Source organism: Macaca nemestrina, chromosome 10 (assembly GCF_043159975.1).
Source record: "Macaca nemestrina isolate mMacNem1 chromosome 10, mMacNem.hap1, whole genome shotgun sequence".
Lineage (NCBI taxonomy): Eukaryota > Metazoa > Chordata > Mammalia > Primates > Cercopithecidae > Macaca > Macaca nemestrina.
Window position 1 is genome coordinate 17,770,207 of NC_092134.1, and position 25,704 is coordinate 17,795,910.

Consider the following 25,704-nt stretch of genomic DNA (forward strand, 5'->3'; position numbering starts at 1 on the left):
ATCTCTGGTCTCTACCCACTAGATGCCAGTAGTACCTCCCATCCCTAAGTTGTGACAACTGAAAATGTCTCCAGACATTGCCAAATGTCCCCCGGGAGGCAAAAATCACTTGCTGTTGAGAAACGCTCTTCTATATTAATCACTTTTTAAAAAATGTAATGACGTGACAAATTTTCTAGGGAAATCTTTATAAAATTCATTAAAAATTAATATATGTGTATAAGTATACAGGTATGTATGTGTCTCTATACATGTAGAGAAACTAGGGAAAACATTTGCACAACTATCAATATGTCATCCTTAAAAAACAAAATCCTGAATCACAGGAATTTATCAGGGAAGGACTTTCCATCTTCAAGAGATAAGAAGTCATCATTCTCTATAAACTGCCAAGGTGACCAACTGTCCTGGTTTCCCAGAGTGGTTTTCTGGGATGTGGGGCTTTTGGTGATAAAACTTGGAAAATCTTAGGGAAATCTGGACAGTCCCAAAACTTCCCCATAGATAATGGCAGAGAATACACCAGTGCAGCACTAAAATGAAAAACTGCAGGCCACACCCACTTATAAATAAGGACGTAGTAAACAAAAAACCATCGACCTCAAATCATGCTGTATATAAAGCTAATGTTTTTGTTTGTTTGCTTAAGAAGCTCTGTTCAAATAAAATCACTTGTGAAGTCTCAGTTTGTTACAACAGTGGTGCTGTGAGTAAATCATCCTTCTGGGTCTTCTGAGTCTCTCTTTTCCAAAATCCCAACCTCCCCTTCTTTCTTCCCCAATCTTTTCCTAAACCCACTCTCACGTATTTCCTGAGGGGCTCCATGGAGCTCCCAGTGCCTTCTGGAGCACAGCTGGAAATCCTACATTAGAAGGATAACCACCAAGGTGAAGTAGGGTCTATACCAGGAATATAAGATGGTCCAACAAGGTTATTTTGATGCAGGTCAAAAAGGAGTACTTGGTAAATTCAAAGTCCATGTGATTTACAACAAGAATAATAAACAAGCTTTCATTAAACTAGAAGTAGAAGTATGCTTCTCTAACATAATACTGTTTTTCTTTTTCAAATCAATAGAAAACATCATTTATAGTGGAGGCCTTCCCATTGAAAGCAGAAATAAGGATGCTCATGATTACCTTTTAGTAATTTTTAAGAAGTTTTAGTCAATGCAATAAGGCAGGAAGAAAACTACATAAGATGAAGATAAATAAGAAATAGAGACATAAAAATATAATTATTTGCAGATGATCTGATTGAATCAATGGAAAACTTTAAGAATAAGAGAGTTAAAAAAGGAAACAAAATCTAAAAGCCTAAAAATTTTGAAAAATATTTTTCAAAGAACTCATCAAGATTAAGCAAAAATGATCTTAAAGTTAAAATTAAATGAGAGTAGCCATAACGTTTTCTGTGAAAAATAAGAAAACTTACATTACCAAATTTAAAACATATTATAAAGCTACAGTAATTAAAACAATATGGGTCTAATGACAAATAGACCGATGAAATTCCATATAAAAATCCCATGAATAGTCTCAAGTATAGATAAGAATATTTTATTTGTTTGCTTAAGGAGCTTTGTTCAAATAAAATCATTTGTGAAGTCTCATGATAAAGGTGTCAGTTAAAATCAATGGAGACATGATCAGCAGGTGAAGAATAATGCTGTGACAAAAGATAAATAATTTGACAAAATAAAATGCTTACTTTATGTCCTGCAGTAAGCTTAATATAAGTAGATTGAGTCACATATAAAAATTAAAATTATAAATGAATTAGAAAAAATATAGATGAACTTTTATCAAACTCAGATTGGAGGAGCCTTTTTTAATCATAAAAGATGAAATCACAAGTTATATACTAAACAAAAGAAAAAATTAAAACCAGAAAATATCATACAAATCAAAATAAAGAGGACTGTAAGTTGAAAATATAGACATTATGGAAGTAAAATGATTATTTTATTATATGAAGAGTTACTATAAATTAATAAGAAGATAAATGTATAAATAGAAAAATCAGGCTAGGGATATGAATGGCCAATTAAAGTTATAAAAAGGTAATCAAAAGCAGCATTATAATAAAGTCAATGCAAATTAAAACAAGAAGATACTGGTCTTTTGCCTATCAAATAGAAAAACAATATAGAATAATAATTATTGAGGTGATGGGAATAAGAATCAGATTATCGAAGATACTCATCAAGATATATATATACAAAGATGGTCATAAAATTACAATAGGGAAAAAGGAAATTAGCTGTTCAGCAGTAGATTCTTACAAAAAAAAAAGTCATAATGCAAAAAAGGGCAATCACAGCCAGGCGTGGTGGCTCACCCCTGTAATCCCAGCACTTTGGGAGGTGGAGGCAGGCAGAGCATGAGGTCAGGAAATAACGACCATCCTGGCTAACATGGTGAAACCCTGTCTCTAGTAAAAATACAAAAAAACTAGCCGGGAGTGGTGGCAGGTGCCTGTAGTACCAGCTACTTGGGAGGCTGAGGCAGGAGAACGGCATGAACCTGGGAGGCGGAGCTTGCAGTGAGCCGAGATTGCCACTGCACTGCAGCCTGGGCAATAGAGTGAGACTCCATCAAAAAAAAAAAAAAAAAAAAAAAAAAAAGGACGATCACATATAGTGATTAAAACCATGATCTTAAAGAATAGAAAGAAGTATTAGTGATAGATAAAATGAAAATGAAAATAGTTGTAGAGTAATCTAAACAACATGATAACATTTTTTGCCACAACCCAACCCCAAATATATAGGTATCCACAACCAAGCAAGGGTGTAAAGATGGAAGAAAGCATATAGTGTCCATGGTTTTCTGATTGGTGACTTTTATTTTCTTCTTTGCACAATTTTTTAATGTCCTGAATTCTTAAGTGTTGCTGCTTTAGTCATAAGAAAAACATTAAAAATGTTGTAAAAATAATTTCAATCTGGCTGATCAACAACCTGACTGTTCTTTGAGCAGTTTTCATTTTTAACACATAAGTATTCACCTATGTTATTTAAGATTTGTCAAATCTGTAGGTCAGGGATAAGCAGAATGTTTAGTGGGATGATAAAGGCTCAAAAGAGATTCCAATCCATAAATATTTTCCTATGGGGGCTTCTCAGTGCATTTGAAATAAATTGTTTTAGATTAAAAATTGTCCTTTCCTTTCCTCTCATAATTCAGATACCTCTAGAAGAGGTAACAGTATGAGACCTCCAAGGTGCTCAATAAATATTGGTTGCCTTGAATTGAATCGAAGGCACCAGCAGTACAAAATAACTTTGTTTATGACATTAGTTTTATCTAATAGATGTAATGGATTTGATTTCTGGGGTTACTCTGTACTTGGGATGTGAAGAACAAGAGTACATAGGAATGCTCAGTATAAAGGTATAGCCACTGAAAAATAGGTAAAGAATGGAATGTGGGATGCATAAAGCACATTTCTCTAAGCATATAGTTTTTCTCAAATTCATCCTTATAGCCACCATATTCTTGGCAGAGAGGCATTTGATTGGTTATTGATCCTCATAAAATATTCATTCATTCATGTATTCATTCACTCATTTATAGTCCTAAGAAGTTCATGAGCCCTGTGGTTCAATCTCTAGTCTCTATCACTGTTAATGAAACAAACAATCAAAAATTAATTTCCCATAACTCAAGTTCTTTATTTGTACTTCCTGTACACTGTGAAACAGACATAAAACCTATGGGCCATCGACCATTTCTCTTATTTCTATTCTCTCTTCTTGTGATTCTGTATAATAAAATCTGAATATTCAGTAGAGCAACAGTTGAAGCCTCCAAGAGAGAAAGGGAAATAAGCTGAAGGGGTAGACCAGAATTCTCTTTGTGTGTAGCCAGAAGGACAGATGCCTGCTGTGTGTTAAGCACTGTTGGAGATATTTGAGGTACTTCACATCCCTTCTTAATTTTTTTTTTTTTTTTTGAGATGGAGTCTTGCTCTGTCACCCAGGCTGGAGTGCAGTGGTGTGAACTTGGCTCACAGTAACCTCCACCTCCGGGTTCATGCAATTCTTCTGCCTCAGCCTCCCAAGTGGCTGGGACTACAGGTGTGCACCACCACGCCCAGCTAATTTTTGCATTTTTAGTAGAGATGGGGTTTCACCATGTTGGTCTGGCTTGTCTCAAACTCCTGGCCACTAGTGATCTGCCTGCCTTGGCCTCCCAAAGTGCTGGGATTACAGGTTTGAGCCACTGTGCCCAGCTCCTTCTTATTTAATTCTCATGCTAACAATACAAATTGGATAATTTCATCTTCATTTTGTAGATGACGAAATGGAAGTTCATATCCAACATATATACTGCCTTGTATGTATCTAATTTAGGATTAAGATGAGCACACCTCTCACTTTACTTTGTTCAGTCCCACAATTTACTTATGTTGTCTTGATGTAATTGGTAATAGCGTCTTTGGATGATTGGATAAAGAAACTGTGGTATTTATATGCAATGGAATATTATTCAGCCATGAAAAAGAATGGAATCATGTCTTTTGCAACAACATGAATGGAACTGGAGGCCATCATCTTAAGTGAAACAACTCAGAAACAGAATGTCAAATATCATATGTTCTCACTTATAAATGGGAGCTAAATAACGTGTACACATGGACATAGAGTGTGGAATAATAGTATTGGAGACTTGGAAGGGTGGGAGGAAGGGAACAGGTGAAGGATGAGAAATTACCTTTATATTGTCACCTATTAGAACATTACTAGCTTCAAATTACAAGAAACAAAGATTCAGAAGAATTAGACATCAGGGATTTTACAATCTCATCGACCAAGAAATGCAGTTAAGATGGTTCCAGGATTGAATAATTCCACAGTTCAACAGTATCATTGAAGTCAGAAGCTCCTTCTGTCTTTTCCTTCACCAGCCTTTCTAGGTTGCCTCTGCCTCTGTTGATTGTGCCATTTCAGGTGTCACTTTCTCTCATACACCCATGGCTGAAGCCAGAACAAGGTTCATTCCTTCTGTGTTTATTTATAGAGCAAAGAAACCTTTCCAAGTAGCTCCTAGCAGATGGCCTCTCATGGGGGTCACATGTTCTCTCTTCATCCAATTATTAGCAAGAAAATGGGAGGAGGCGGTTACATGATTGGCTTTAACCAATCAGGATTTCTTCAGCAACTTAGGGGCAATGAAAGAAAAACTGGGCTCTTCTAGAATGGAAGATGTGGAAAGGGGTGGTTGGGTAGGCCAAGCACAGCAACTGCTACAGACTAGTAAGTGAGGAGAGGCCAGCCAGTTCTAAAGGACCACGGAGACTACTATTTCCATCTCCCCAGCCGCCCTTCCTCCAACACTGTGCCCTCCAAGGGATTATGTCTGAAGGTTGGGCGTGGTGGGGTAGGTCACTGCTTGAGAGAAAATGCAAACCAATAGCTATAACAATGTAGCAAGGCCTGTAGGAGCCTATGAAGGCACTGAAGGCATTCAAGAAACAGTGGCGTTTTTACGAAGGGTCAAGAGGAGCTCCCTCTATAGCTGTTAGTAGGGGCCAGTGCTGGGTATTTCAGCTAGAGGGAGCTGCGTGTACAAATACCTGGAGATGAGAAAGAGCCTAGCGTGTTCACAGAGCAAGCGGCACTGCAGTAGTGATAGAAGAGGAGCTTAGGGAGGTGAGCAGAGCCACATCCCAAAGGGTAAGTGTAACTTGACAAGAGGAGATTTATTCCTGGGGAGTCATTGACAGGTTTAAACCTGAAAGTGGTCAGACTTCCTGTTGTTCCTCTAAGGAGGTTCTATTAGCAAGGAGTCAAGACTTCTAGGGCAGGTATTTTTATTTCTTTTTTCTTTTTTTTTTTTTGAGATGGAGTCTCACTCACTCTGTTGTCCAGGCTGGAGTGCAGTGGCATGATCTCAGCTTACTGCAATCTCTGCCTCTTAGGTTCAAGCGATTCTCCTGACTCAGCCTCCCAAGTAGCTGGGATTACTTGGGTGGCGTGTGCCACCCCATCCAGCTAATTTTTGTATTTTTAGTAGAGATGGGGTTTCACCATGTTGGCCAGGCTGGTCTCGAACTCCTAACCTCGTGCAATCTGCCTGCATGCCTTGGCTTTCCTAAGTGCTGGGATTATGGGCATGAGCCACTGTACCCGTCCCTTTTATTTCTATTTTTATTTAAGGGGCTGGAAATCCCACCTGGTGTGTTGTAGAGAGATTTCTCATGGCTAGGGGTGAGGTGCACAGTTCTGAAAATACTTAATTTTGGACCTTTTACAGAAGAAGGACATCTCTTTTCCCCGTCTATGTATTCTTGAGACTTTGTGGCAGAGCCTGCTATATGTTCACCAAAATTCTCTTCTTTTGCCTCCTGGGCACAAGCTACATTATGTTCCCCAGTGTCTCTGGGAGTTGAGTAAGACCCTGTGACTAAGTTATGGCTAATGGATGGTGGGCATTAGTGGTATTCCCAACTTCCAGGCCTGGCCCCTAAAACCCTCCCACATCATCCTTCATGCTCTCTCTTCTCATTTACTTGCCAAAAGAAGAAGACTTTAAAGACATAGAAAGGCAGAGCTACTAAGTGGAAGGATACTGGGCCCCTGAATGGCTGCATGGAACAGAGCCCTCTGCCGACTTGCATTGTATTTAGCTTTACTGTGATAAACCACTGAGACTTCAGAGTTTTGCTTTTACAGCGAATAAAACATACCTTTCAGGTGTTTGTGCACCCTTGAAATACGAGGAAAAGTGACAAAGCAGCTTCTTGATAAAGTCAAAGAAAATATACTGAAGTGTGAGGGAGAGTACATTGATGAAGACTCAGAGGGGGCTTATCCGTGAAGCAAAGACAAGGAAGTCTCATCTTGCTTGGCTATGGTGAGGGCTGCATGATACTATGTATGTAAAGCACCTAGCATGAGTTGTCTCTTAATGGAGTAAGTTAGGAAAAGTGTTTTGGATTTGGTAGCTATCAATTTTATAATTATCTGTAAAACAGAAATAATAAGAATATTTACCTTGGTGATTTTTTGTAAGAATTAAAAGACACGATGCTTTTAAAACACTCACTTAGTACAGGGCCTATAAAATAATATGGAAGCTTCTATAATAGTAATTACTGCTTCTTATCGACATTACTGATGTAAGACATGACTAGGCTGTGAGAGCAGGAGGTTTTAGGAGGGGGAAAGTATTTCAGGCTGGAGCTGTGTTGGCAGTGATGGAGGGAGGGGCGGAAAAGCAGGGGGGCGGCAGGGAGAAGGGGAGATGAGATGCATGACACCAGGTGGAGCAGTTGAAAAGCTCTGTTTACAGTCCGATGACCACTTCTGCCCAGACTGAACCTGTATCATTCCAATTGCCACCGGGCACACATCTCTGCAGCACGCTGGCGCCTAATCATATCTCGAGTGCTGTTTCCAAGAAGCTCAAAGGGCTTTCTGGAAGTTATCTGCTGGCTTGACCCAGCAGCCCTACGTTATCATTCCCATCTCACAGATGGAAAAACAGGACACTGAGTGGTAAACCTACTTACCGAAGATCACAGTGTGAGTCAGTGGCCTGCGTGCAATCAGATTCTAGATTTCTCCATCGCTGGCCCCTCCTGCGGCTCCTGCAGGCTAGCTTTGGGCTGGGCCGCCAAGCAGGCTGCATTTCTTTTTTCTCAAAGAGAGCTACTAAGCATCCAGATTCTGCATGGGATTTAATTATTAGCCTGATCCTGATCTTTGATGACAAGAAGTTTGATTTACAGACTAAATATTCTCCTAGGTGCTGGCGGACATTCTATACTTTTGTTCCTAGCGTTTATTATAAAAATGTTCAAATAAACAGGAAAGCTGGAAGAATTTTAGTCAATACCTGTATGCTTAGGAGCTAGATTCTACAATAGACACTTTATTGTACTTTGTTAACTGAACTACTTTTTTAGCAGATAGGTGAAGTTGTCACCTTTGACAATGATAGTCGAAGTAAGTGATGCTATTAAAAATTATTTAAATATCTGCAAATGATTAAAAAATGGTTTTAAAAAATTTAAGTCTTTCAACTCACCAGTAGACTAGTATTTGCTACCAAAGTGAGGTTACAGTAGATTTCAAGAACGTTTGCATGCTTAGTATATAACCTAGCATGAGTCTTTAAAAATAAAATGTCATGGCATTTCACTAGATTGGTCTAGTTTTTAAAAGAGAAGACCCCCTCTCCAAAACAAACAGCAAAACCCAGAGATTTGGAACAGGGAGTGTGGCCTACCTGCAGCCCTGGAATAAAGATACACTTACTTACTTTAAGGATACTATATATACTTAGTGACTTCATACACATTTAGGGGAAGTGTGTATTAAGTCAAAAGATAGAAACTGCCTGACCAGAGACTTGAAAGGGCCAAATAAATTGTTAGATTAAGTGTCTTCTTTTATGGATAAGGCCCAGAGATGGCAAGTCACAGAGCAAAGGCCTTTCACTGACAGTATTAGACCAGTAACTTTCTTATTTATCTATTTGTTTTTAGAAATAAGATCTCACTATGTTGTCCGGGCTGGAATGCAGTAGCTATTCACAGGTGCAATGATAGTTCACAATAGCCTCGAATTCTTGGCTTCAAGCGATCCTCCCGCCTCGGCCTCCCGAGTAACAGACTACTGGCATACACCATGGTGCCCAACTAGACCAAAACTTCTTATACTGGAGGCAGAGTTGCTGAAAAATACTCAAACGTCCATAGCATTTTGTCTCTCCCCCTTCCCCCAATTCCAACCATCCTGGAGGCTTCGACATACAGGCTCTTTCTTTCTTTACAGGGACATGTGAGCTTAAACAGTGAGCATTAGTTATGACTGCTGCCACCAGAGTAGGTCCCAGAAATAGCCATTTTGGGGCCTGGCATGGTGGCTCACGCCTGTAATCCCAGCACTTTGGGAGGCCAAGGTGGTTGGATCACCTGAGGTCAGGAGTTCAAGACCAGCCAGGCCAACATGGTGAAACCCTGTCTCTACTAAAAATACAAAACTTAGCCAGGTGTGATGGCAGGCGCCTGTAATCCCAGCTACTTGGGAGGCTGAGGCAGGAGGATTGTTTGAACACTGGAGGCGGAGGTTGCAGTGAGCCGAGATCGCACCACTGCACTCCAGCCTGGGCAACAGATTAAGTCTCTATCTCAAAGAAAAAAAAAAAAAGAAAGAAAGAAATATCCGTTTTGGGGAGTTGGTGGGGGAGAAAGTGTTGGCTGGGCAAATTGGCTTAAATGTGGATCTGAGCTGCCTTCATGAAGCAAAGCTGCCCAATGAATGCTCTTTTGGCACCACCTTTTTGACCTTCTTGGCCCAGTGGCTTTGCCCCAGATGCAGTTTCTGAGATGCTGATGCCTGGCAACTCCTGAGCCCCCTTGTTGTTTACTGATACTTTCTGGATGCATCCCCTGATCAGAAAAATGAATACACAAATAAACCCTATGTCACCGTTCTTCTCCCATCGCTCCTGAATTTATTCAAGCACAAAAGGGGCTGGTTCCCACTGAGACCCCTGCTTGCATGTTTGGTGCAAAGCAGACCACCAGGCCAGGACCCATTAAGAGAAATCTAGCCCCATCTCTTGACCCCCAGAGCTGTCTCAGAAAGGGTGGTTTCTAAGCTCCTGACAGAGGCTTGCGCTGCAGGAAGGAAGCAGCAGAAACATCCCTGCTGTATCAGTTTGTCATCTTTGGCCTGTGCAACCCTCGCAAACCTTAATCTCTCTGGGCGTCAGTCGGGATTCTGTCCCTTGCACTAAACTCATTTAAGGCAGGGGGGTGTGTATGAATAATGAAGATAACTAAACAGCCTAGGCTGTGATATTCCCTGACCTGCCCCCAGGCGGGCCTTAATGACTGTTTGTGAAGTGCGCCAGAGCCTCAGATGAAAGGCACCCAGGTGAGCACAGTCCTGCCCCCTGAAGTCAGGACACCTGCTGAGCCTGGCTCATTGTGGGGTCCAGCTGTTCTTGCAACCGCTGGCTCTGAAGGCCTTGCCCTGCAGGCAGGCCGGCCGCGGAGAAAGTGCCACAGGACGCTGAGATAGGGCAGGGGACAGCCAGAGTTATGGGGAGGAGAGAAAAGGAAACGGAAGATACAGATAAATGAGTGAAAGAACGGAGAAGTGAGGGAGTTGGGGACGCAGAGAGAAAGATGCAGAGAGAGGAGGACAGGCAACGACTCGGAGAGACAGGAAAGGGAGAGAGAAGGGGAGAGGCAGGTCAGAGTCTGAAAGATGGAGAGAGGGAGAGAGAAGACAGACACAGGGAGAAGGGAGGGACTGGCTCCCAGTTAGGTGAGGAAGAGACAAATAGAACAGGGAGAGAGGGAGAAACTAAGAGGGGATACTAAAAGAAGAGAGACACAGAATAAGCTGGAGGTGAGAGAATCAGAGAGGTGGGGAGTGGGAGACAGAAAGGTCAGGAAGTGCACAGAGACAAGTACAGGAGACAGGGGGCAACTGGGGACACAGACACACACATGCACACGCGCACACACGCGAACACGCGCGCGCACACACGCCAGCGGCAAGGTCTGGGGAGGGAGGGAATGTAGGGGAGGGTCGCAAAAAAGAGACGGGCAAGTCATACACTTTCGGGAGAGACATCGCAGAGGGAGAGGGAGAGGAAGGGCAGGGGAGGGGAGGGGATGGGAGTCCGCTCCAGCTGCCCGCCCCCCGCCCCAACGCCAGCATCCTGCGCCCCTCCCCCGCCGCCTCTTATCAGCGGCGAGCGCGGCGCGCGGCGGCCTTGGACGCGAGGCGGCGGCGCGGCGCGGGGCCTGATTGCAGGTGCGCCGGCGCCGCCGAGTCTGCAGCGGCCGCTCAGTGGCCGGCCCGGAGGCCGGGCGGGTGGCGGCGGCAGGCACAGCGCGAGCGGGGGCGCGGGGGCGCGGCCTCCCCTTCGCACGCAGGGCGGTAGAATGAGCCGCACGGCCGCGCGCCGCTCGCCCCGGGCCGGCCGTGAACTTGCCCGGGCCTCCTGCAGGGAGAGGCGGGCCCCGCTGGCACCTGCGGCCCTCCGCTCCCAACCCCGTCCACGCCCTGGGCTCGCAACCCACGCGGACAGGAGACTGCTGGCTACTGGCATCGTCACGAAGCTGCTGTGTTTGAGCAACATCTATCTTAAGAGAGATTAATAAAAACAGCGACGTTTTCCAAAGATGCCACTGTTCACAGGACATCCATTCTTTTTTTACTTGCTTGGCTGAAGTTAGCAGAGCCTTGAATAGCAGGGCCTACCTGGCTTTGCATCTCAGCTTTGCCTTTTACTAGCTGTGGCCTTGGGCTAGTGTCTTGCCCCTCTGCGTCTCTGTCTTCTCCCCTGGGAAACGGGAAGAATAAAAGTGTCTGGGTCATAGGGATGCCGGGAGGTTAAAGACAGGCAAAGAAATAAGTGGTTCAACAGTCCCCAACACATAGAAGCTGTTCTGTAGGACTGAGCTGGTGTTATCATTAGTGGGGCTGGGGAGGGGTTGGCAAAGGAGCTGGTGGACCTCCACCTCCCGCTAACCCCAAGGATCGGTGCCTCGGAGTCTCCTTCCTCTGAGCTGCAGGAGGCCAGGAGTCCTGGGTGTGCCTGCTGGCCTCCCTGCAGAATGGCCAAGTCAGCTCCTGGCTCAAGGTCCCATAGTCCTTCTCCGAAAAATGGGCCGTGGGCCATCAACCCCGACTCCAATAACCTGTCTTTCCCGGAGGGTTGCCGAGGATCCAAGGGTAGGGTGGCTACACGCCTGATTTGGTATTGATATCTGGTTCCATCTCTAAGAGCTCTGTAGCTTTGGGCCAGGTCATGTCACTTCCCCTAAGGCTCAGCTTGGCAATAGCAACAGTGGTGCCTAGGGGCATTGTGGGGATTATCTGGGTGCTGCAGCCCTGGAGCTGGGACTTTCGGACCTCCCTGTGTGGAGTCCTGCAAGCTGAGAGCCTCCAGATCACCCACCTTAAGATCCACCCAAGCATGCACCCAGCCAGGACCTGCTGTCCCAGCTGCCCCCAACCAATGATTGGGCATGGTAGAGGTGCTAGCCCCAGCCTCTCCTGCCTGGTTTGGGACTGCTCTGATGGGCGGTCTTTGCGGGCCCCTCCTCATCATCAGGCAGAGACTTTCTCGGACCAGACCAGACCTATCACTGCAGGCTCTTCCTGCCCAATCCTCCTTCCTTCCCTTCTCCTTCCCCTGTGGGACCTGCATCCTGATGTGCAGGTTCTCCTGGACTACTCCTGCTTCATTCCCCTTTCTCCTTCACAGACATCTCCCTCAGTAAATGTCTCATTCCATCTAGACTTCCGCTTCCCAGAGGACTGAAACTAACACAATAAATTAATAGGTAAAAGACTTACATACAAAACCCCCAATAGGTGCTAAGAACTATTATTATTATTACTATTATGATGATGCATTTCTGCTGTCAGCATTCTAACTGAATATCCTGAGCAAATGAGCCTTTTCTTCTTTTCTGTCCCATTTTCTCTCTATTCCACAAACACTTCCTGAGAGACCCTCCCAGATGCCAAGCTGCATGCTTCCTGCTGGATTTACAGAGCTCAGCCCCTGCGCTCTCCCTGCCCAGCAGGGGAGACAGAGAAGAAGCAAGGATGATAAGAGCATGGATAGGCAGAAGCAGCAAAAGGCAGCAGGCTGGAGGAGGGAGGAGCAATCAGGGAAGGCTTCCTGAAGGAGATGACATGTGTGTTAAGACATGAGAGATGAATGAAGTTATTCAGATCACCCAGACAGATGGGAGGATCCATACCCAAATAAGTTAGGCAAATGAAACACAAACCTATGGTGGGGCCAGGTGGGAAGTTTTCTGTTGGGAGGGTTTGAGAGTCTTTGTGGAAAGGGTGACATTTAATTTGACACTGTGATATAAATACAAGAGTTGTGTTGCTGAATGGTTAGAAGAGTGGAGGGCCTCAAACTAATCTGCTCACCAGAGCCAGGAAAGTCAGAGACACGAGTGATGGGGAATAAGGCGGTCCCCTTATCTGCCAGGGGTTGGCTGCTCTCCATGTATAGTCAACGGTTGCCACATGGAAATGCAAGCCCAGGGGGCTAGATTTTCTGATGTTGCAAGGAAAGCTGGATATTTTAATGTGAAATTTCCCATTTTATTTTATCTTGATGACTCAGCAATAAAGCATTAAAGGGAATGTAAACAAAACCAACAAACACTGGGCAGGTTGAACAAAACGTATCCATGTACCAGATCTGGCGCTGGAAGCACCAACTCGAGACATCTGGGTTGAAGCCGCGATGCTGGAAGAGAGGGCAGACCCAGATATCAGATCAAACAGGACCTTTGATGGACGTGCAAGCATTTTACTCTTCAAGTATTGACAAGGCCTCTGACCACCTAGTCTCCCTTGAATTTGAGCTTTAAGCGTTTTGGGATTTAGCATGAACTTTAAACCTTCTTTTAAAATCAGCTCCTCCTGAGACAGCCTTGTGCAAAGGCCATTATGGTTCAAACAAGGAGGCCCGGAGGGTCCTAAGGCTGCAAACCCCTTGTCTGAGCACTTTCTTCCAGCTGCTGGTGGGTTTGCCACAGGGCAGAAGGACGCGGAGCCTTCTAGAACCACAGGCTTAACTCCCATTTCTCCCTCACTAAAATGATGGCTCTTTCCTTAATCCTTTCTTGGGGCTGGCCCATCTTTTCCAGTTTTCATCATCATTAGGACTGGGCCATGCTGACCCGCACACTGAAATGAAGCAAATGAAATAAAATGTAAACAGACCTGTCGAAATCCTTTCAAAACAGCCAAAGGGAAGTTCCTCCAAATCAAGGCAGCGCCTATGAGCACAGTAGTCAGAAAGGAAACCTTTTAGCTGAAACCAAGAACATTCCCAGCTGAGGTATTTCATTATAATAATGGCCTATCTTGTATAGGCAATTTAAGAGAAAGGTTAGTGGCTGAATACAGTTCTTGCCCTGAGAATGCCAGAAGGCTATACAACAGGAGCCTGTACATTCTTCAGTTGGAGGCAGGGAGTTTGATTTGATACAGGTGTATTTCCCTGGTTTTGAAGCCTAGGCATTGCAGATAATCTTTGTTTTCAGACTTTCAAGGGAGGCTTGGCTGATAGACTCCGATGGGAGTCTTTGATTACTTCCGACTACCCATTAGTTAATTGCTCAGAGGTGAGGAGCTTACAGGGCCGTTCTCTGATGATCCTCGGGGGTAGCCTACTTGCAGTGGGATTAAGTCAGTGACATGGAGCACACGCATGCCTCCAGGTCCTTGTGAATCCACATAGTCCTTCCTGTGTGTCCCAGGGAGGGCAGACTCCAGCAAGAGCCCAGCCGTGGCGGTGGTTCTGGGGCCTCCAGAAGGGGCGACAGGCCTTGGGAGTGTTTAGTTAACGTGGAGGAGGGAGACTTGCATTCATGGATGCATGCAGGGGCTATTACGTGCTCCCTGAGGGCGTGGCAGCAGCCAAAACGGAGTTGACGCTCTCAAGGAGTTGGTTCTTTCTTGGCAAATGGCTATTAGATAGATACTTATACAAATGGCTTGATTCTAGGTATGACACACGCAGTAAAGTAGGATAAGTTATGTATTAATTTCCTATTGGCTGCTGTGACAAATTACAACTGGGTGGCTTAAAACAACAAAAAATATATTCCCTTGCAGCACTGGAGGCTGGAAGTCCAAAACCAAGGTGTTTGTAGGGCAGCGCTCCCTGTGATGGCTTTGCGGGTAGAATCCTTCCTTGCTCCCCTGGCTTCTGGGGAAACCCTTGGCTGCATCACTTTCTGCTCTGTCTCTGTTGTCACATGGTGTTTTCCTTGTGTGTCTGTTCTCCTTTTCTTTTAAGGATGCCAATCCTATCAGATCAGGGCCCGTAGGGGGACCACATCTTAACTTGATTCCATTGGCAAAGACCCTATTTCCAAATAAGATCAAATGCTTATACCTAAGGCCAAGACTTCAACCTATCTTTTGGGGGGACACAATTTACCCCCTACTAGCATACTGGGAGAACTGATGTCATTTTGTGGTGGTAGGTCAGGGGAGTTGTAAGGCTTCTCAGAAAAGTTGAAGCCTAAAGAATGTATAAGAATGTGATGTTTGTTTCTGAGAAGTGGAAAAACATTGAGGTTAGGAAGGGTTTGCCCAGGCAATAAAGGCAACCAAAGAATCAGGAGAAGACCCAATGATTCTTTCCAAAGTCTTCCAAACTTGTGTCAGCAACCTGTAACTAAATCCATTCTTCTCTATCACACCAACAATATTACCTGGATACACTTTTATTTATTCCTAAGAAATTTCTTCATGCTAGGTTTATGTCTGCCATTGTACCTGGGCCTCAGGTAAAGATATTAAAATCAAGCCAAGGTGGAAAAATGAAAATCAGGTGGAGAGTGTTTCTGTGGATGTCCTGAGTGAGAAAATGGAAGAGATGCAGATAAAAGTAAGAGGTGTTTCAACAAAGGAGAGAAGAGATTAGGCTTTGGAATTTGAAAAAATGGGTTTGATTTCCACTTTTCTTACTTCTGAGCCGGCGTGAACTTGGCCACAGAAGGTAACCTATCAGTGCCTTGGTTTCTTATCAGCAAAATGAGTTACTAATAACCCCTGTGACTCCAGCTTGCTGTCCAGAATAGGTGAGTTACTGTCAGCAAAAGACAAAGTACTGTGGCTGGCATATAGTAAGCATCCAATAAATGGTGAATATCATGAAGACTTGACAAGGGAACTAAGGAGAAATTATCCACACATGAGATGTTAAATTCTAGAAGACATAGCCAAATAGCAAGATAGAAATAGAAGTGATAGCACAAAGCAGTGAACGATTAGTTGTCCAATGAACTGTACACATAATAATTGGCATAAGAAAGAGACTGAGCTTGGGAGCGGAAATGTTTCCGATGAGGTGGAGTCACAGGGTCAGTAGGATTTAGTTATGCAGATGGTGGCAAGGTGAGGGCGACCCTACAAAGATAAGGGGGTGAACAGAGTCATGGACTGGGCAAGTTTTAGGTGTGCTTTGAAAATAAGGAATAGTTTGACTGGAAGCAGATGGCCCAGTTGAAAAATGGAATCCTGGCTCATGTTTGTAAAAAGAAACCTGGGGCTCATAGTGGTTTCAAAACACATCCACCAATTCTTGCCACTCTGCCTATCAAGAGGTGGATGCTAATTCCATCCCCTTGGATACGAAGGATCTTTGTGACTTTTGGTAGAAATGATGCTATGTGACTTCTGAGGCTAGAAGGTAAGGTCATAAGGTGGTGCAACTTCTGCCTGGCGCTCCCTCTTGAGACATTCGCCTTTGGAGCTCTGAGCCCATGGTAGAGGGAAAACAGAGAGAGATGACAGAGAACGGAGATGTCCAAGGAGCCCCAGCTATTTGAGCCCCAGTGGTTTAATCTCCCCAGCCCAGGCGCCACATATGTAAAGGAGAAAGCCTTCAAGATGCCTCCAGACCTGCCACTATCTGACTCTAACACAATCCATCCTGCTGAACCTAGTTGCTTCCTAGAACCATGAGAGATGAGAATAATACATGATGGTTGTTGTTTCACGTCACTAAGTTTGGGGTGGTTTGTTATACAGCAAGAGATAACCAGAGCAGGGCTGGACTATGAAAGTCAGCCTGAAGGGTTTGAACAGTGGCCAGTGGGAGCCATGGAAGGTGTTTGAGCTGTGAGCAAGATAAGCAAAGTGGTGCTTTAGGAAGATTAATCTGAAGGCTTACACCAAGTAAGTATAGAATAAGAAGAGACAGATGTGAAGACAACTGTTAAGAAGTGGTTAGAGGGTTGAAAGAATATTAACTGTAATTCTTAAATGGATGAATCTGCTGAGATTCTGGCTATAACCTAAAACATTTGGGACAGATTATTTTTTCACCCATTCAATTGTAATCCATCCTTGAGAGTTGAGGATGTGGCCAGGCCAGGGCATTTATCTGCAAGTAGGGTCCTGCCTGCTGCAGGGTAGGGAGTGTCAGAATTGTCCAAGGACAGATGACAAGGAGAAAAATCATTGAGATGGAGACAAGGATGCAAGAAGGCATTGTGTGAGGTCTCTAGGCCTATCTGTACCTCTCTCCCAGCTGCCGGATCTGGGGGTGTGGGCATGAGTAGTATCTTAAGTGAGTTTAGGATTAGCAGGTAAATCTTGGTGAAATCTCAAGTGTGTAATTTACCACATGAATCACCTGGTAGAGCATTTACATGAAACTTACAGCCTGGGGTGGCAATTACTGCAATTAAACAGCCTAAGATGCTTTGGAGTTGAAGGTACCTCCATTCATAGGCAACCTAGCAGATATACTGGGGGAAACTGGGGGAAAAAGCCCTCACAGGTAATTCCAGGCTGGAGTCCTTCGGATCAGCCACAGAATGTGCATGACCCTTTTAAAAAATGTAGAGTCATTTTTGGGGGAGGCAGGCACAGGGTTAGAGGGACCTCTTGTGTCTTAGAGTTTCCTCTCAAAAGCTGCATCAATTGACAAAAGCTGCATCAATTGACAAAAGCTGATTAAAAGCATTGACTGGGACAGTGATTCTTCTAAGTGTGGTCCAGCTCTGCTTGCCTTAGGATCATCTGGAGGCATGACTTCCAGATGCAGAGTCCAAGGCACCACCCCAGACCTATGGCCGTAAGAGTGGCTGGGAGTTTGGCCTGGGAATGGCTTTTTTTTTTTTTTTTTCTTTTCTGAGACAGGGTCTTGCCCCATTGCCCAAGCTGGAGTGCAGTGGTGCAACGATGGCTCATTGCAGCCTCAACCTCCTCGACTCAAGTGATCCTCCTGCCTCAGCCTCCTATGTAGCTGAGACCACAGGCACATGCCACCATGCTCTGCTCACTTTTTAAAAATTTTTTGTAGAGACAAGTCAGACTTTGTTGCTGGTCTCAAACTCCTTGGCTCAAGCAATTCACCTCGGCCTCCCAAAATGCTGGGATTACAGGCAGGAGCTACAGCACCTAACCTGGGAACGACATTTTTAACAAGCACCTTAGTGCTTGCTCTGAAATTTGAGAAACCTGGTCAAGTATTTTAAGAGGAAATTTCTTCCTGGATTTCTATCCTAGTTTGCACATGAAAAGAGTGTTTAATTTTCTTTTTAATTATAAAATTAACACATGCTCAGTGCACCCAATTAGGAAAATCTGGTCTGCTTTTAATAAGTAATTAAAGACGGAACATTCACAGAATGATTCATCTGGAAATGCTCACTGGATTGTCTTCTACTTCCCAACACACATCTTTGGATAGTGATTTACAGCTGGTTAGCTAAGGGAGTAAGAGGGAAGAACATTTCTAACTTGCCTAAGTGGCCAACCACAGGAAAGCTGCCAAGCATGAGAACTCTAGTTTGAACCCCTTAGAAGTTCCTGGGACAGGCCAGGCTGGAACAGCAGAGCTATAATTGAATGGGTGAAAAAAATAATCTGTCCCAAATGTTTTGGGTTATAGCCAGAATCTCAGCAGATTCATCTATTGAAGAATTATTTATGATGTGCCTACTATGTGCCGAACATTTCTGAAACACTGGAGATGCAGTAGCAAACAGATCTTGTGATTGTCTCCAATTCTGGATTCTGGTGGGGTGATGTGCTCACATTGGTTGCAACCTGGCCCAGGGTCACAAGAAGAAAGCAAAGCCACATTTATTCACCTTTTCAGGAAAAGCTTCCCCTTAAGAAGAACTTTCTCGGAAACTTGGACAAAAGACAATTTCGTGAAATGCTGTTACAGAGATTTGAGAATCTCACATACTTTGTAAAGTGGGGGTCGACAAATAGTGATCTAGTGGCTAAATCTGGATCATTGCCTATTTCATGGGAACACAACCAGCCTCATTTATTTATTTGCATACTGTCCAAGGCTGCTATTGCTTTTGTGCAACAGCAGCAGAGTTGCATAGTCGAGACAAAGACCCTGTGGTCTGCAAAGTCGTAAAGAGTTACTATCTGGTCCTTTCCAGAAAAAGTTTGCCAAGATCCTACTGGAGAGAATGCCATGTGCCTCAGACATTTAGATTTTCTAGACAGTCCATAGGATTGGGTAAGAGAGTGAAACATCAGGTCAGTCTGGTGCTCTGGAGTTTAAGAAAAGGAGGCACCTCCTTCTGCCTCTGCAATCTGGCATGCATCTCTCTTGCTGGATGGCATTCTTGGCCTTGTTGAGGTCAGATGACAATTCCGTCAAAGGTCACACACTTTCTCTGCTCTGTGGACTTCCCTTCAGGCCCCTGAGTGATGTCTGGGAGTCTCACCTTAATCCACCAACAAGTCCTGGGTGGGAACGTAAGCCTTGTTTGGTTCTTGAGCCCTGTGCTGCAGATCCGCAGATAACCTGGGAGCACAGCTGCCCTTGGGGCCTGAGGTGGATAGAGATCAGGCAGAAGGTTGTTTGGGAAGACACAAGGTAGGGCCATAAACCGTCTTGGCAAGACTCCCATCCCAGTTACTGGTTGGATTCTTCCTTATCCTCCATCTGCCAGGGCTCCTCTTTGTTGGGGGCTGTAATTACAGGTAGCAGGGTTGCTAAGAGGCTTTTAATCCCTAGATTTACTGGTTGGTTTTATGCTCCTAGGTGCTTTTGCTCTTTAATTCTCCAGCAAATTGGCTAGCTGCACGAGAAGTTCAAACCTTTGGTGTATTCTGCCTCCTGGGACGTTAGTGATGCTTTGTGAAGGCTGCCAGCTTCCACGGGGACAATTGAATTGCCCCAGAGCTGAGTTTTCATCAGTTTCCCAAGCTCATGACTCAAAGGGCCTTGACCAAGGGCATGGAGAGGAAAAAGGAACCGGACAGACCACGAGCAGAGGTTTAAATCTCACCTCCACCCTTGGAAATTATCTGGCCCTGGGCAAGGACAAAGCCTCTTTAGACTTCAGTTTTCTTCTTTGTAAAATGACCGAAAAGGATGGTTGAGAGGATTGAATTAAATGCCATATGTTGCCAGCTCTATCGTAGGTACTCAGTAAAAGTGACTCTTTTCCCCTGTGGCATCTTCTGTTCTGAAACCTTATGTGGTTCCCTTCTACTGGCCTGATCAGACCTAAGAAGGGAATGAGCCAGCGGAGAATGGGGAGAACAATGTTTCAGACAGAGTGGACAGTCAGCACAAAGGCCCATGGAGAGTGTGGGGTGTTTGGGCAGCACCTGGAAGGCTGGGGTGACCAGCAAGGGAGACAAGGATAGGGACTTTGGGGTGGGCAAATCAGCAGGGGCTGAATAAAGAGTTTGGATCTGATGAAAAAAAAAAAAAAAAAAGGAGATATTCTAAGCAGGAAAGCAATTTGATCTTGCAACAGTTTAAGATGATTGCTATCTGCTGCAACGTGAATCCTGGCACATCCTTTTTGTAAGGGCTTGGTGGATGGTTTTGTCCAAGTGACCTTCCTCGGTGCCCGAGGTTTCAGAAGCATGACAGATCTGAAAGGGTTGAGGAAAAGCCTGTTCTCTTTCCAAGGCCAAGTTGAGAGCCTGGGATTCTTGGCTGGCGTTGCATAAAAGCTCTGTGATTCTGCAGGAAAAAAGGCATTGGGCACAGGTGGTGGTGTCTTGCCCGTGCTCTTCCTGCTGGTTGCAATCGTCTCCATGACTTCAGCCCGAGGAGAACGAAGCACACAGTGTGGACCGTCACTAAAAACCATGCTGTGTTCCCTGAGGGCTTTGGAGTCAGATCGATCTCACCTTAAATTGTGGCCCTGCCACTTTCTAGTGTCAGGTCTTTCCGGGTCTTGAGTTTTTCATTTGTAAAATGTGAACAATAGTAGCCCTGACTTTATAGCATGGGTCTGAACATGGAGAGGAGTATTGCATGTAATATAGTCATAGTCATTCAGATACCCGGTATGCACTCCTATTGTTTTTATTAGCTGCAAGGCTACTGCCGCAAGTTTCTCCTTTTGATAAATTTGAAAAATAAAGGACAAATATAATGATAGTCCCTGTATTAATCAGGAACTCTAGAGGGACAGAACTAATAGGATATGTGTGTGTGTGTGTGTATAGGTGTGTATATATGTGTGTGTATATATATTTATATATATATATATAGAGAGAGAGAGAGAGAGAGAGAGAGGACAGAACTGACCCTAGTCAGTTCTCTGGAGGGACAGAATAGGAGATATCTATCTATCTATCTATCTATCTATCTATCTATCTATCTATCTATCTATCTATCTATCTCTCTATCTCTCTATCTCTCTATCTCTCTATCTCTCTATCTATATGTGTGTATATATATATATGGGAATTTATCAAGTATTTACTCACATGATCACAAGATCCCACAATAGGTCATCTGCAATCTGAGGAACAAGAAGAGCCAGTCTGAGTCCCAAAACTGAAGAACTTGGAGTGCGATGTTCAAGGGCAGGAAACATCCAGCACAGGAGAAGTAGGCTGGGAGGCTAGGCCCGTCTCGTCTTTTCACGTTTTTCTGCCTGCTTTATATTCTAGCCGTGCTGGCAGCTGATTAGATGGTGCCCACCCAGATTAAGGGTGGGTCTGACTTTCCCTGCCCACTGTCTCAAATATTAATCTCCCTTGGCAACACCCTCACAGACCACACCCAGGATCAATACTTTACATCCTTCAATCTAATCAAGTTGACACTCAGTATTAACCACCACAGTTCCCAATAATTCCAATGTCCAGAATTTTAAGAAGTGTTAATACTTAGTTTTACATGTTGATTTGCGAAGTCTCATGGGCTTTGAAAGGCCCGGGAGTGACAAGGAAGAAGCTTAGATTTTATTTTTAGATGGACAGCTTCCTAGCTGTTGTGAATTTGGGCAATTCATGTCACTCCTCTAAGCCTATTTCTCCATCTTTAAGATGGCAACACCTCCTTCGGAACAGTGATACTTGATATTTATAAAGAATGTCATGGAAATTACATTTCAATAGTTTAGTGTTCAGTCCATGTTATTCTAATTCCTTGAAAGATGGCCATTTCTACAGCAGATAATGTGACAGGACAGCATGTTGTATGCTTAAATATGAGGTTCAGTATGCTGAGAGTCTGGTGTGGCCCCTGCCTGGCATATTGTAGGTATCTGGTTTGAGTTCCTTTTCTTTGGCTGATGTGAACTCAGTGCCTGGGTTCTGAAGTGAAGGTTCAATGTTCTCTCTCTGACATCTAATCCTCCTTGAGAACTGGGCCATAGTTGATCTTTCCAGAAAGCGAAAGGCCCTTTGCTCTGAGTCACAGTATGGTTGGGATGTCAGCATTGTCTCCTGGAGCCGGAGGACCTGGGAGAGGAACTCCTCCCTGGCTCAGGGCCTGGACCACTGCCCAGGAGGATGTGTCAGCTCGGGGGCCCAGGCTTGACCGTGGAGAGGCTCGCCTTTGCAGTCCTGGTGCCAAGCAAGGTTCACTGCGGTCACTTTCAGGCCGCAGAATGGTTCATTGGGGAAGACTTTCCTTCTAATCTCCCTGAGCCATCCTTGCTCCTCCTATCCATTCAATGAGAAGCCTTTGAAAAGCAAGACCAGATCATACCACTCACCCAGTTTCAGTCTTCTGGTGGCTTCCACCGATCCTGGAGTAAATTCAAACTCCCATCATGGCTCGTGCAGCACAAGGCCACATAGTATAGTGATCCAGGCCTTCCAGGGTATCTGTTTTGCACCTCTGTCTAGACTAGTGTTCTCAGTGGGGGGATTGTGATTTTGTTCCTGGAGGACAGTTTGGTAATGTCTGGTTGTCACAACTTGAGGGAGTGTGATGCTATTGACATCTTATCAGTAGGGGCCATGGGTGCTGCTAAACATCCTACAATGCGCAGGGCAGCTCCCAACCACAAAGAATTATCCAGCCCTAAATGTCAATAATGTCAAGGTTGAGAAACTGGTAGAGACCTCGCCTCCTCCAGGAAGCCCTCCCTGAGCTCTCTGGATTGAGTAGATACATCCCTCAGTTCCCACACATCCCTAATCATTCCCATTGCAGCCTGCATCACTCTGCATGGTCCTTAGATTCCAGAAGAGCCTGTATGTCATGGCACCTATATCTTTGTCTTCCTTCCCCTCTAGCTTGTGAATCCCCCTCTCCTTCAGGGGAACGAGGATCACATCTTACTCACAGTTGGGTCTCCAAGTTCTAGCATAGAACCTGATACATTATGGGCACCCAGGACGTTGAATGAATGAATGAATGAATGAATGAGTGAATGAATGGAACAACAGCCTGAGACTCAAGAAAAGGTATCTTCTTCCTTGTCCCCATTGTATTCCCACTGGGTGTGTCATTAACCTTGCTCTCAGTTTCAATCCCTCCTTCCAAATTGGCTTAATAAATTATCCGTATAGCCTGATCCTTGTGAAATAGCATGAGCTAGCTTGGATGGAAGTGTACTGAGCTCCATGTAGGAGAGAAGAGCTACCCTTTTGCACTAAGACAATATTATTTTCATGTGTTACTCTGATAATATCTGTTAGCCCTCTGTGCCTAAGGGAAGCCCTGGATAAAGAAAGGCTTTGTGCTCTGAATAGCAGAGCAATAGTCTTGTGGATCTTAATCTCTTATCTGTGACTTTATTTTGGAAAACTGTACTCCTAGCTCCACCCTTGTTCGCAAGTCCATGCTAATGCCTTCAACAAAGATCCCTGGAAGGGGAAATAGAATTGAGTTCATCCTAGCCAGGAATCCGCACTCCCTCTCCCAGTGGGTGGAGGGACTTGTAGGTCCCACCCTTCATTCATTCTGGTACTATCAGCTCTCTACACACCCTTGAGAATCACCATGTAGAGTTTAAAACAATGGGGTTTGAAGAGGAAAGACAAAACAATAGATTTGGGGTTCTTCCCCTCAGCTAAGGTTTTTCACCCTTGGCACTATTGACATTTAGGGTTGGACAATTCTTTGTAGTGGGCGCTGCCCCGCGCATTGTAGGATGTTTAGCAACATCCCTTCATTTCACAATGGCAACTGTTGGCATTTGGATTTGGGTTGGGGGAGGACATTGATGAAGATTTCATCTGTGTCAATAATGTAGGAAAGAAAGATTAACTCTTGGAAAACCTTGGAAAAGATGGTCCTGAAGTCTAGCCTTAAATTTTTCACAAGCCAGCTAGTGGCCTTAGGCAAGTCAATGGACTTCTCTGAGTCCTAGTGTCATGATGGATAAATGAGATATCTATTCATTCTTCACTCACTCACTCACTCACTCACTCACTCACTCACTCACTCTCATGGGTTTACCATCTAAAACCTGGTCATTGCAATCCTATCATATATATGGCTCCTATAATGATTTAACTCTCAGACCACTCTGCAAAGTTATCTCTCTGACCTCATCTCCTACTCCCCAACCTCCCATCCACTCCTGGCTTCCTTGCTGTTTCTCCAACACACTAGGCAAACTCTTACCTCAGGGCCTTTGCACATGCTATTTCTTCTGCCTGAAACAGCCTTCTTTGGGTATCTGCATGGTTTGCATCTCTTTTACATCTTGTCCTGAAATGTTACCTCCTCAGTGAGTCCTTTCTGGGCTCTTTATCTAAACCTGCTACTATCTCACACACACACACACACACACACACACACACACGCAAGCATGCACACACACAAACATGCACACACACACGCTCTCTCTCTCTCTGTCTCTCTTCCTATCCTCCTTCCCTGCTCTAATTTTTCTTTGTCTAATTTGCTATGTAGTTTTCTTATTTATTTTATTTCTTTATGGTCTATCATCCTACACAAGAGTGAGGGTGGAATCTGTGTTTGCTTTGTTCACTTGTTTACTGCCCTATCTCCAGTCCCTAAACCACTGCTCAGCCAAAATTAGCACTCAAATACTATTTTAATAAGTGAATGAACAAGTGAATGAAAGGAATGTATGACTTCTGTTTTACAGAAACTGAGGCTCTGAAGGGTTGAATCATTTGTCACTGCAAATAAAAGGCAGATCCAAATTTGATTCTTCTTCTGCCTGTCTCCTGAGCTAACAGGCCCTGTTGAGGTAACTGACATCCTCTGCCTGGCTGGAGGAAGACAGGAGTTAAATACATAATTATGTATAGAATGAACTAATTGTGATTTTAGTAGAGCTGCTGTGGACAAGTGTAGAAGCTTATGGTGAATTCATCGAGGAATTGACTCAAATATTTAGGATCACTTTTCAGATCTCTTTATCTTTTTAACAAATGAAGAGTGGGGGTAATCCTATCTCAACAGTAGGATATCAATGTCCATTGCCATTTTAACAAAAGCCCAAATGAATGAAGGGAAAACCATCACCGACATCGTATGTTTATCCTCATTGTTTCAAAGCTAACCAGTCACGGCATTCTGTTTTTTAAATAGATTTTCTGAAAAACAACAATATCCGCCTGCCATCCACACCCTCCCCAACTCCCTCCTCCAAAACAAAACTGCCATAAATAGGACTTGGGAGGCAATCACTGGCTGGTGCTGACTCAAATATGAACAGTAGAAAGTTCAGACTGCATCGCACAATGGCAGGTTCCTGGAGGGAGTGTGTGTGAGTGTGTGTGTGCGCGCATGTGTGTGTATGTGTGTTGGCAAGGCCGGGGGTGGTTGCTAGGGTCTTTTCAGTTGCAGAATGAGGCCCCCCACCTTGTTTTTTGAATGCTCAGATGCACACAGAAGTAAGATGTGGGATTCTGATGTATGAGGCAGGAAGTTCCAAGGCCGTGACACCTGCTGCTCTTGATGGCAACATAAGAGCAGGCACACGTGGCCTTCCCACTGAGACTGTCTGATGCACCAG